The following is an 11,860-nucleotide window of genomic DNA, read 5'->3' on the forward strand; positions in this document are numbered from 1 at the left end:
CATGATCTATACTCTATATACCCAAGGAATTATAAAAGATGTGAAAAGACGATTCTTGGATTCTTGTGAAATACTCAAAGAGTTTTAAAAAAATATGTGAAAACGCGATTCTGTGTGAAATAATGGTACGCTATATGTTTCTTTTGAAAAAAAAAACATGAAAAAAAAATTGCACAGGTCTGTTGATATGTGGGATAAGTATACCTGAATGAACACAATTTTATGCAATGATATATAATTATGTTCATGCAACTGACGTCCGTACTTTTCCTTATAATTCATAAAACATAAAACTATCTAATTCCTTTGAAGCCCCCCCCCCCCCCCCCCCCCCCCCCGTCTTGATTAATATTTGGAGACGCTCGTGCAGCTAGGCATTTGAATTATATATTCGTTTTAAATTTAAATCTGGAACATGTGAATATATATAATTACCATTTACATGTATACAGAATTTCATATTCTATAATGGTAGCTTTGTCATTATGAAATGTTCAATTTACGTCTGAGAGAGAGAGAGAGAGAGAGAGAGAGAGAGAGAGAGAGAGAGAGATTCCCTCCTAATCCCGATCCTCCTACCCATTTACATAGACCAAAAATTAGTTCTATATCGGTCACACCCATTCTTTATTAAATGTTTTCTGATTTCATAGTCAGGCATGGTCACATCCTGTATATTTTTCAGCTTAAAAAGTATCACACGAAGTGCACGTGTGTTGACCTGTCAATCAAAATCACTTGACGCTGTACGCACTGCAGTTAAGTAGCCTGAGTTCGAAATGATATTGAAGTATGATCTTTAAGTAAATCTGATGCAACAAACTTGTGAAAAAAATAGAATAAAATAAAAAATAAAATATCTCGGTATTATGAACTTCGATTGTGGGACGTGGAGACCGGTCCTTTGGATGAGATCGTATAAATCGAGGTCCCTTATCGCAGAAGGTGCTGGCATAAAAAAGATTCCTCACTGCTCAATTGCGATAAGTGCTAAAGCATAGGACAAACATTTGCAGTCTCCACCGGCGAGTGGTGGCGTCTCCATGTGAAAAATTCTGGAGAGGGACGTTAAACAACATACGTATAATCAATCAATCAATCAATCGATTGCTGAAGAATTACTGTAATTGAATAACCTGTCTTATAGGTATGCTGTCAAATCTTGATATTATAACTTTACAAAACTCAGTGACTTTACGTTTAATGTGATACTAACTTAATTCATTATATTTTTTATAACACCAACACAATTATGCCAAGACATACACACAGTGAAGTTTATGATAGTACGGTGTTCGTTCGTCTGTTCGTTCGTCTGTTTGTTTGTCTTAGAAATGATTGCAAACAATTTTTTTTTAAATTGGTAATGATATACGTATATCTCTTATAGGTGGCAAATGTATTATACAAGATTGATAATGAAAATCAAAGTACCTTAAGTACTGAAAGGACTTTTTTCCCAGTGTTTTTTTCTTTCACAGTAAATATGATATGTATGTTTTTTACACAGAAAGAAGCAAATTCTCACAGATTCAGAAGAACGGAAGACTTTTTTGTTGCCATGGCAACAAGAGTCTAGTTAGGTCTTCCGTTCACAACGGAAGACCTATAGTGATTGTATTGTTTCTTTTTATTATTAAGTCTTCCGTTCACAACGGAAGACTTATAGTGATTGTATTGTTTCTTTTTATTATTATTATTATTATTCCTCCCAAATTTTGTGAGCGCGATTTCTCAGAGATGGTTGGATAGATTTTCACAATTTTTCACATGATAGTAGGCTGATATATGAAGTTTATATAAAATTCCGTTTTTTGAAAAATTCACTTCCGGTCCGAAGTTACGGCCGAATTTCCAATTTTTAAATGGACTTTTGTCCTGAATTTTTCTCGGAAACGGTTTGAGATAAAGATGTGAAATTTACAGGAGTATTAGATCATGACATTCTCTTTGTTTCGAAGTTGTTTTCGTTTGTTTCCGGTACTTCCTGTCCGAACCGGAAGTGAATTTGTTTTTGGTCAATTTTCAACTTTTTTGTTTTTTAATATTTTTTCAAGATGTTATTATGTATAACAGAGGTTATTCTACAAATATCAAATATATAATTTGTTTTGAAATCAGATTCCACATTTTGCAGATTTTCGGTACCGTCATTTTCCCTATTTACCTAGTGTGTAAACAATGGGCAAAGAAAGATAACTCTGACTTGTAAGTGAGAATAGAACTTTCGAGATAAAGGCGGAAATAGTAGCGATGACGTCAGACATATACACTCTCCATATCAAAATATTTAGACGTTCCATATTCACTCTTCTAAATGTAAGAGTACGTTGGTTACCGCTTCCAGTGCATGTAAAGTTTAAAGTTGCCAGTGTAGTGTAAGTCTGTATTGACAGTTAATTTATTTACACATGAATATATCTAAAAAAAAAATTAATATATATGCTAGGTACCTAATTCAAGTAAATATATTATAAGCACTGAATATACATTTACAGTGATGGACAGGCATTCAATTTTATCTATCTCGTATAGTAAGTTGTTCAGAATACGATAGTTATAAGCCTTCTATAATGCAGACGATTTATTATTCTCTATGATTTGAATGCGAAATTATCCCGATTTCCGAGTTTTATTTTCGATATTAAAAAATATTACATACACTCAAAAAGGAATTGAGCGATAGAAAATTGTAATACAGTACTGTTTTAAAGCCTTTATAAATAAATTGATATCTGCCACTTAAAAGAAAGAAAATCAATCTATAGATTAGATTTGGTTACTAGTATTACATGTATATTTGATAAAAAAGTTAAATTATTTATGACACATGATCTATACTCTATATACCCAAGGAATTATAAAAGATGTGAAAAGACGATTCCTGGATTCTTGTGAAATACTCAAAGAGTAAAAAAAAAAATTGTGAAAACGCGATTCTGTGTGAAATAATGGTACACTATATGTTTCTTTTGAAAAAAAAAACGAAAAAAAATTGTACAGGTCTGTTGATATGTGGGATAAGTATACCTGAATGAACACAATTTTATGCAGTGATATATAATTATGTACATGCAACTGACGTCCGTACTTTTCCTTATAATTCATAAAACATAAAACTATCTAATTCCTTTGAAGCCCCCCCCCCCCCCCCCCCCGTCTTGATTAATATTTGGAAACGTTCGTGCAGCCAGGCATTTGAATTATATATTCGTTTTAGATTTAAATCTGGAACATGTGAATATAATTACCATTTACATGTATACAGAATTTCATATTCTATAATGGTAGATTTGTCATTATGAAATGTTCAATTTACGTCTGAGAGAGAGAGAGAGATGGAGAGAGAGATTCCCTCTTAATCCCGATCCTCCTATCCATTTACATAGACCAAAAATTAGTTCTATGTCGGTCACACCCATTCTTTATTAAATGTTTTCTGATTTCATAGTCAGGCATGGTCACATCCTGTATATTTTTCAGCTTAAAAAATATCACACGAAGTGCACGTGTGTTGACCTGTCAATCAAAATCCCTTGACGCTGTATGCACTGCAATTAAGTAGCCTGAGTTCGAAATGATCTTGAAGTATGATCTTTAAGTAAATCTGATGCAACAAACTTGTGAAAAAATAGAATAAAACAAAAAATAAAATATCTCGGTATTGTGAACTTCGATTGTGGGACGTGGAGACCGGTCCTTTGGATGAGATCGTATAAATCGAGGTCCCTTGTCACAGAAGGTGCTGGCATAAAAAAGATTCCCCACTGCTCAATTGCGATAAGTGCTAAATTTGCAGTCTCCACCGGCGAGTGGTGGCGTCTCCATGTGAGTGAAAAAATTCTCGAGAGGGACGTTAAACAACATACGTATAATCAATCAATCAATCAATCGATTGCCGAAGAATTACTGTAATTGAATAATCTGTCTCATAGGTATGCTGTCAAATCTTGATATTTTAACTTTACAAAACTCAATGACGTTACTAACTTAATTCATTATATTTTTTTATAACACCATCACAATTATGCCAAAACACACACATAGTGAAGTTTATGATAGTACGGTGTTCGTTCGTCTGTTTGTTTGTCTTAGAAATGATTGCAAACAATTTTTTTTAAAAATTGCAAATGATATACGTATATCTCTTATAGGTGCCAAATATATTATAGAAGATTGATAATGAAAATCAAAGTACCTTAAGTACTGAAAGAACTTTTGTCTAGTTATTTTTTTTTCTTTCACAGTAAATATGATATATATGTCTTTTACACAGAAAAAAGCAAATTCTTACAGATTTAGAAGAACGGAAGACTTTTTTGTTGCCATGGCAACAAGAGTCTAGTTATTATTATTATTCCTCCCAAATTTTGTGAGCGCGATTACTCAGAGATGTTTCAATAGATTTTAACAATTTTTCACTGGATAATAGGTTGATATGTGAAGTTTATATAAAATTCCGTTTTTTGAAAAATTCACTTCCGGTCCGAAGTTACGGCCGTATTTCAAATATTAAAATGCACTTTTGTCCGGTGTTTTTCTCAATAGCGGTTTGATGTAAAGATGTGAAATTCACAGGAATATTAGATCATGACATTCTCTTTGTTTCTACGTGTTTTTTGTTTGTTTCCCGCACTTCCTGTCCAAACCGGAAGTGAATTTGTGTTTCGGTCAATTTTTGACTTTTTTGTTTTTTAATATTTTTTCAAGATAGTGTTAGGCATAACAGAGATAGGTCCATAAATGCCAAATATATAATTTGTTTTGAAATCAGATCACCCGTTTTGTAGATTTCAGCTACTTTCGTTTTGCTTAAAAAAATCAAAGTACTGAAAGTACTGAAAGGGCATTTCTTACTTAAACTTACATGAAGGTTATGTTTACGTTTCTCTGCATACAAAAACCAATACATACAGTATCATTTATAAAGAATGAAGACTACATTTAATTGCAGTAAAAATCAAAGTACCTGAAGTACTGAGAGGACTGTTTTAGATACCCACCTTTTTCTAACAACAGGCGTGTTTTCTGTACATAAAAATCAATGCATACAATAAGTTACCTATGGAAGCTATTTTCATTAGCCAATAAAAATCAAAGTACCGTAAGGACTGAAATATATTTACTATTCTTATTTACTTTGACTTATATATAGATGTTTCTCTAAAAGCAAAATTCAATTCAAACACTGCATGTATTATAATTTGTCATGTTTATATATAAGGACGGTGGATACTATCATTTTTGTAGTGCAAATCAAAGTACTATAAGAAGTTGCAGGTTGTTTTCTCGATATCCCCCCATTTAACTTTTAAATTTAAAAATAGTTTAAATATGCTTCTACTAATGAAAAAAAAAACATGCATACAATATCATATATAAGGACAACAGATACATTCATTTTTGCAGTAAAAATCAATGGACTGCAAGTACCGAAAGGACAAATTTTAGATTCTTTACAACTTAATTATTACATACTGTACACGTTTCTCTACAAAAAAATTAAAACAAAAAAAACAAAACAAAACAAAACAATGTAAACGGTATCATATAGGAACGGAAGACCTTTTTGTTGCCATGGCAACAAGAGTCTAGTTATTATTATTATTATTATTCCTCCCAAATTTTGTGAGCGCGATTACTCAGAGATGGTTGGATAGATTTTCACAATTTTTCACATGATAGTAGGCTGATATATGAAGTTTATATAAAATTATGTTTTTTGAAAAATTCACTTCCGGTCCGAAATAACGGCCGAATTTCCAATTTTTAAATGGACTTTTGTCCGGAATTTTTCTCGGAAACGGTTTGAGGTAAAGATGTGAAATTTACTGGGGTATTAGATCATGACATTCTCTTTGTTTCGAAGTTGTTTTCGTGTGTTTCCGGTACTTCCTGTCCGAACCGGAAGTGAACTTGTGTTTGGTCAATTTTCAACTTTTTTGTTTTTTAATATTTTTTCAAGATATTATTATGTATAACAGAGGTCATTCTACAAATACTAAATATATAATTTGTTTTGAAATCAGATTCCACATTTTGTAGATTTTCGGTACCCTCATTTACCCTATTTACCTAGTGTGTAGACAATGGGCAAAGAAAGATAACTCTGACTTGTAAGTGAGAATAGAACTTTCGAGATAAAGGTGGAAATAGTATCGATGACGTCAGAGACATATACACTCTCCATATCAAAATATTTAGACGTTCTATATTCACTCTTCAAAATTTAAGAGTACGTTGGTTACCGCTTCCAGTGCATGTAAAGTTTGAAGTTGCCAGTGTAGTGTAAGTTATTGACAGTTAATTGATTTACACATGAATATATCTAAAAAAAAATAATATATATGCTAGGTAGCTAATTCAAGTAAATATATTATAAGCACTGAAAATACATTTATAGTGATGGACAGGCATGCAGTTTTATCTATTTCGTATATTAAGTTCAGAATACGATAGTTATAAGCCTTCTGTAATGCAGACGATTTATTATTCTCTATGATTTGAATGCGAAATTATCCCGATTTCCGAGTTTTACTTTCGATATTAAAAAATATTACATACACTCAAAAAAGGAATTAAACGATAGAAAATTGTAATACAGTACTGTTTTAAAGCCTTTATAAATAAATTGATATCTGCCACTGAAAAGAAAGAAAATCAATCTATAGATTAGATTTGGTTATTCCATGTATATTTGATAAAAGGTTAAATTATTTATGACACATGATCTATACTCTATATACCCAAGGAATTTTAAAAGATGTGAAAAGGCGATTCTTGGATTCTTGTGAAATACTCAAAGAGTTAAAGAGTGTGTGAAATAATGGTACGCTATATGTTTCTTTTGAAAAAAAAATGATAAAAAAAATTGTACAGGTCTGTTGATATGTGGGATAAGTATATCTGAATGAACACAATTTTATACAATGATATATAATCATGTACATGCAACTGACGTCCGTACTTTTCCTTATAATTCATAAAACATAAAATTCTCTAATTCCTTTGAAGCCCCCCCCCCCCCCCCCCCCCCACCGTCTTGATTATTATTTGGTGACGTTCGTGCAGCTAGGCATTTGAATTATATACATGTATTCGTTTTAGATTTAAATCTGGAACATGTGAATAACATTACCATTTACATGTATACAGAATTTCATATTCTATAATTATGAAATGTTCAATTTACATGTCTGAGAGAGAGAGAGAGAGAGAGAGAGGAGAGATTCCCTCTTGATCCCGATCCAGACCAAAAATTAGTTCTATATCGGTCACACCCATTCTTTATTAGATGTTTTCTGATTTCATAGTCAGTCATGGTCTCATCCTGTATATTTTTCAGCTTAAAAAGTATCACACGAAGTGCACGTGTGTTGACCTGTCAATCAAAATCACTTGACTCTGTATGCACTGCAATTAAGTAGCCTGAGTTCGAAATGATCTTGAAGTATGATCTTTAAGTAAATTTGATGCAATAAACTTGTGAAAGAACAGAATAAAAACAGAATAAAATAAAAAATAAAATATCTCGGTATTATGAACTTCGATTGTGGGACGTGGAGACCGGTCCTTTGGATGAGATCGTAAAAATCGAGGTCCCTTGTCGCAGAAGGTGCTGGCATAAAAAAGATTCCTCACTGCTCAATTGCGATAAGTGCCAAAGTATAGGACAAAAATTTGCAGTCTCCACCGGCGAGTGGTGGCATCTCCATGTGAGTGAAAAATTCTGGAGAGAGACGTTAAACAACATACGTATAATCAATCAATCAATCGATTGCTGAAGAATTACTGTAATTGAATAATCTGTCTTATAGGTATGCTGTCAAATCTTGATATTATAACTTTACAAAACTCAGAGACTTTACGTTTAATGTGATACTAACTTAATTCATTATATTTTTTTATAACACCATCACAATTATGCCAAAACATATACACAGTGAAGTTTATGATAGTACGGTGTTCGTTCGTCTGTTTGTTTGTCTTAGAAATGATTGCAAACAATTTTTTTTTAAAAATTGCAAATGATATACGTATATCTCTTATAAGTGCAAAATGTATTATACAAGATTGATAATGAAAATCAAAGTACCTTAAGTAATGAAAGGACTTTTTTCCAGTTATTTTTTTCTTTCACAGTAAATATGATATGTATGTTTTTTACACAGGAAAAAGCAAATTCTTACAGATTTAGAAGAACGGAAGACTTTTTTGTTGCCATGGCAACAAGAGTCTAGTTATTATTATTATTATTATTATTATTCCTCCCAAATTTTGTGAGCGCGATTACTCAGAGATGGTTGGATAGATTTTCACAATTTTTCACATGATAGTAGGCTGATATATGAAGTTTATATAAAATTCCGTTTTTTGAAAAATTCACTTCCGGTCCGAAGTTACGGCCGAGTTTCCAATTTTTAAATGGACTTTTGTCCGGAATTTTTCTCGGAAACGGTTTGAGGTAAAGATGTGAAATTAACAGGGGTATTAGATCATGACATTCTCTTTGTTTCGAAGTTATTTTCGTGTGTTTCCGGTACTTCCTGTCCGAACCGGAAGTGAACTTCTGTTTGGTCAATTTTCAACTTTTTTGTTTTTTAATATTTTTTCAAGATATTATTATGTATAACAGAGGTTATTCTACAGATACTAAATATATAATTTGTTTTGAAATCAGATTCCACATTTTGCAGATTTTCGGTACCGTCATTTTCCCTATTTACCTAGTGTGTAGACAATGGGCAAAGAAAGATAACTCTGACTTGTAAGTGAGAATAGAACTTTCGAGATAAAGGCGGAAATAGTATCGATGACGTCAGGGACATATACACTCTCCATATCAAAATATTTAGACGTTCTATATTCACTCTTCAAAATTTAAGAGTACGTTGGTTACCGCTTCCAGTGCATGTAAAGTTTGAAGTTGCCAGTGTAGTGTAAGTCTGTATTGACAGTTAATTGATTTACACATGAATATATGTAAAAAAAAAATTACTATATCTGCTAGGTATGTAATTCAAGTAAATATATTATAAGCACTGAATATACATTTATAGTGATGGACAGGCATGCAATTTATCTATCTCGTATAGTAAGTTCGGAATAAGATAGTTACTAAGCCTTCTGTAATGCAGACGATTTATTATTCTCTATGATTTGAATGCGAAATTATCCCGATTTCCGAGTTTTATTTTCGATATTAAAAAATATTACGTACACTTAAAAAGGAACTGAGCGATAGAAATTTGTAATACAGACTGTATTAAAGCCTTTGGAAATAAATTGATATTTGTCACTTAAAAGAAAGAAAATCAGTATATACATGTAGATTAGATTTGGTTATTACATGTATTTTTGATAAAAAGATGTCACATGATCTATATTCTATATACCCAAGGAGTTATAAAAGATGTGAAAAGGCGATTCTTGGATTCTTGTCAAATACTCCAGAGTTAAAAAAAAAATATGTGAAAATGCGATTCTGTGTGAAATAATGCTAAAACATGATAAAAAAATTGCACAGGTCCTGTTGATATGTGGGATAAGTATATACATGTACCTGAATGAACACAATTTTATGTAATGATATATAATTATGTACATGCAACTGACGTCCGTACTTTTCCTTATAATTCATAAATTTATAATGCAACTATCTAATTCCTTTGAAGCTCCCCCCCCCCCCCCCCCGTCTTGATTAATATTTGGAGACGTTCGTGCAGCTAGGCATTTGAATTATATATTCGTTTTAGATTTAAATCTGGAACATGTGAATATAATTACCATTTACATGTATACAGAATTTCATATTCTATAATGGTAGATTTGTCATTATGAAATGTTCAATTTACGTCTGAGAGAGAGAGGGGGAGAGAGAGATTCCCTCTTAATCCCGATCTTCCTATCTATTTACATAGACCAAAAATTAGTTCTATATCAGTCACACCCATTCTTTATTAAATGTTTTCTGATTTCATAGTCAGTCATGGTCACATTCTGTATATTTTTCTGCTTAAAAAGTATCACACGAAGTGCACGTGTGTTGACCTGTCAATCAAGATCACCCGCGCTGTCTGCACTGCAATAAAATAGCCTGAGTTCGAAATGATCTTGAAGTATGATCTTTAAGTAAATCCAATGCAACAAACTTGTGAAAAAATAAAATAAAATAAAATAAATAAAATATCTCGGTATTATAAACTTCGACTGTGGGACGTGGAGACCGGTCCTTTGGATCCTTTAAATCGAGGTCCCGTGTCGCAGAAGGTGCTGGCACAAAAAAGATTCCTCACTGATCAATGGCGATAAGTGCGAAAGTATAGGACAAAAATTTGCAGTCTCCACCGGCGAGTGCTGGCGTCTCCATGTGAGTGATAAATTCTCGAGAGGGACGTTAAAGAACAAACAAACAAACAAAAAAATCAAATTTGAGAATTTATCATACATACACCCGTAGTTGGTGCATCACTTTTATTTAAACTTTGGAAGGATGACCAAGAAAAATTTAATTAGAAATTTTAATGAACTAAGCAAACAACCTACTCATTGTTAACACTTTGACCTGTTTCAAAGAAAGTGGGTCCCAACAGTAACGCACTAAAATCACTTGACTCTGACACAGATTTAGTGTTTCGGTGGTGCAATACGGGGCTTATATTAGAATTTTAAATAGGTATTAATTAGCTGTGAATTTGCCATCATCGGAAAGACGTGTTACTGACTAAACATTTAATACAAGTATGAAAACGGGCATCTCCAGCATACGTTTGAATTCTACATATCATTCACATGAATAGAATGGATTGATCATAACACGAGAGCATTTTATTATCTAATACGCTAAATGTTTTTCTTGTCATATAATGTGAGGATTTGACCAGTGTGATAAATGGGCCAAATGATTCTAAGAGAAGAAGATGAATAGTCAATCAATCAATCAATCAATCAATCAATCAATCAATCGATTGCTGAATAATTACTGTAATTGAATAATCTTTCTTATAGGTATGCTGTCAAATCTTAATATTATATTATATTCAAAACTCAGTGACTTTACCTTTAATTTGATACTAACTTAATTCATTATATTTTTTTTATAACACCATCACAATTATGCCAGAACATATACACAGTAAAGTTTATGATAGTACGGTGTTCGTTCGTCTGTTTGTTTGTCTTAGAATAGATTGCAAACATTTTTTTTAAATGCTAATTATCCTTGCTCTATGATATACGTAAATATCTCATAGGTGCCAAATGCATTATACAAGATTGATCATGAAAATCAAAGTACCTTAAGTACTGAAAGGACTTTCCTCCAGTTATTTATTTCTTTCACAATAAATATGATATGTATGTTTTTTACACAGAAAAAAGCAAATTCTTACAGATTTAGTAGAACGGAAGACTTTTTTGTTGCCATGGCAACAAGAGTCTAGTTATTATTATTATTTTTCTTCCTGGGTACTTTTTTGTCCGTGAGTGATCTCCGAAACTACACATCCGATTGAGGTGAAACCTTTTTAGGGTTACTAGGCATGTTATGTAGATTTGCGGAACGAAGGTCATTTTGCGCGTACGCGCATGCACGTGCGTGCGCGTGCAATGCGTAAAATGACCAATATACTTGAAATAGCTGTAACTTTTAAATTTTTTGATAAAATGCTTTGATACTCAGAATATAAGGATATATTAAAAGTATGAACAAGATGACATGGTCAACATGCACATGCATGCACGTGCGCGCACGCGCAAAGCGTAAAATGACCAATTTACTTGATATAGTTGTAACTTTGAAACTTTTTGATGAAATGCTTTGATACTCAAAATATTTAATGTATTTAAAGTGTAGACAAGA

The sequence above is a fragment of the Saccostrea echinata genome, unplaced genomic scaffold (assembly GCF_033153115.1).
Source record: "Saccostrea echinata isolate AGI-Se365-2 ecotype Australia unplaced genomic scaffold, CSIRO_AGI_Sech_v1 ptg000030l, whole genome shotgun sequence".
NCBI classification, from domain to species: domain Eukaryota; kingdom Metazoa; phylum Mollusca; class Bivalvia; order Ostreida; family Ostreidae; genus Saccostrea; species Saccostrea echinata.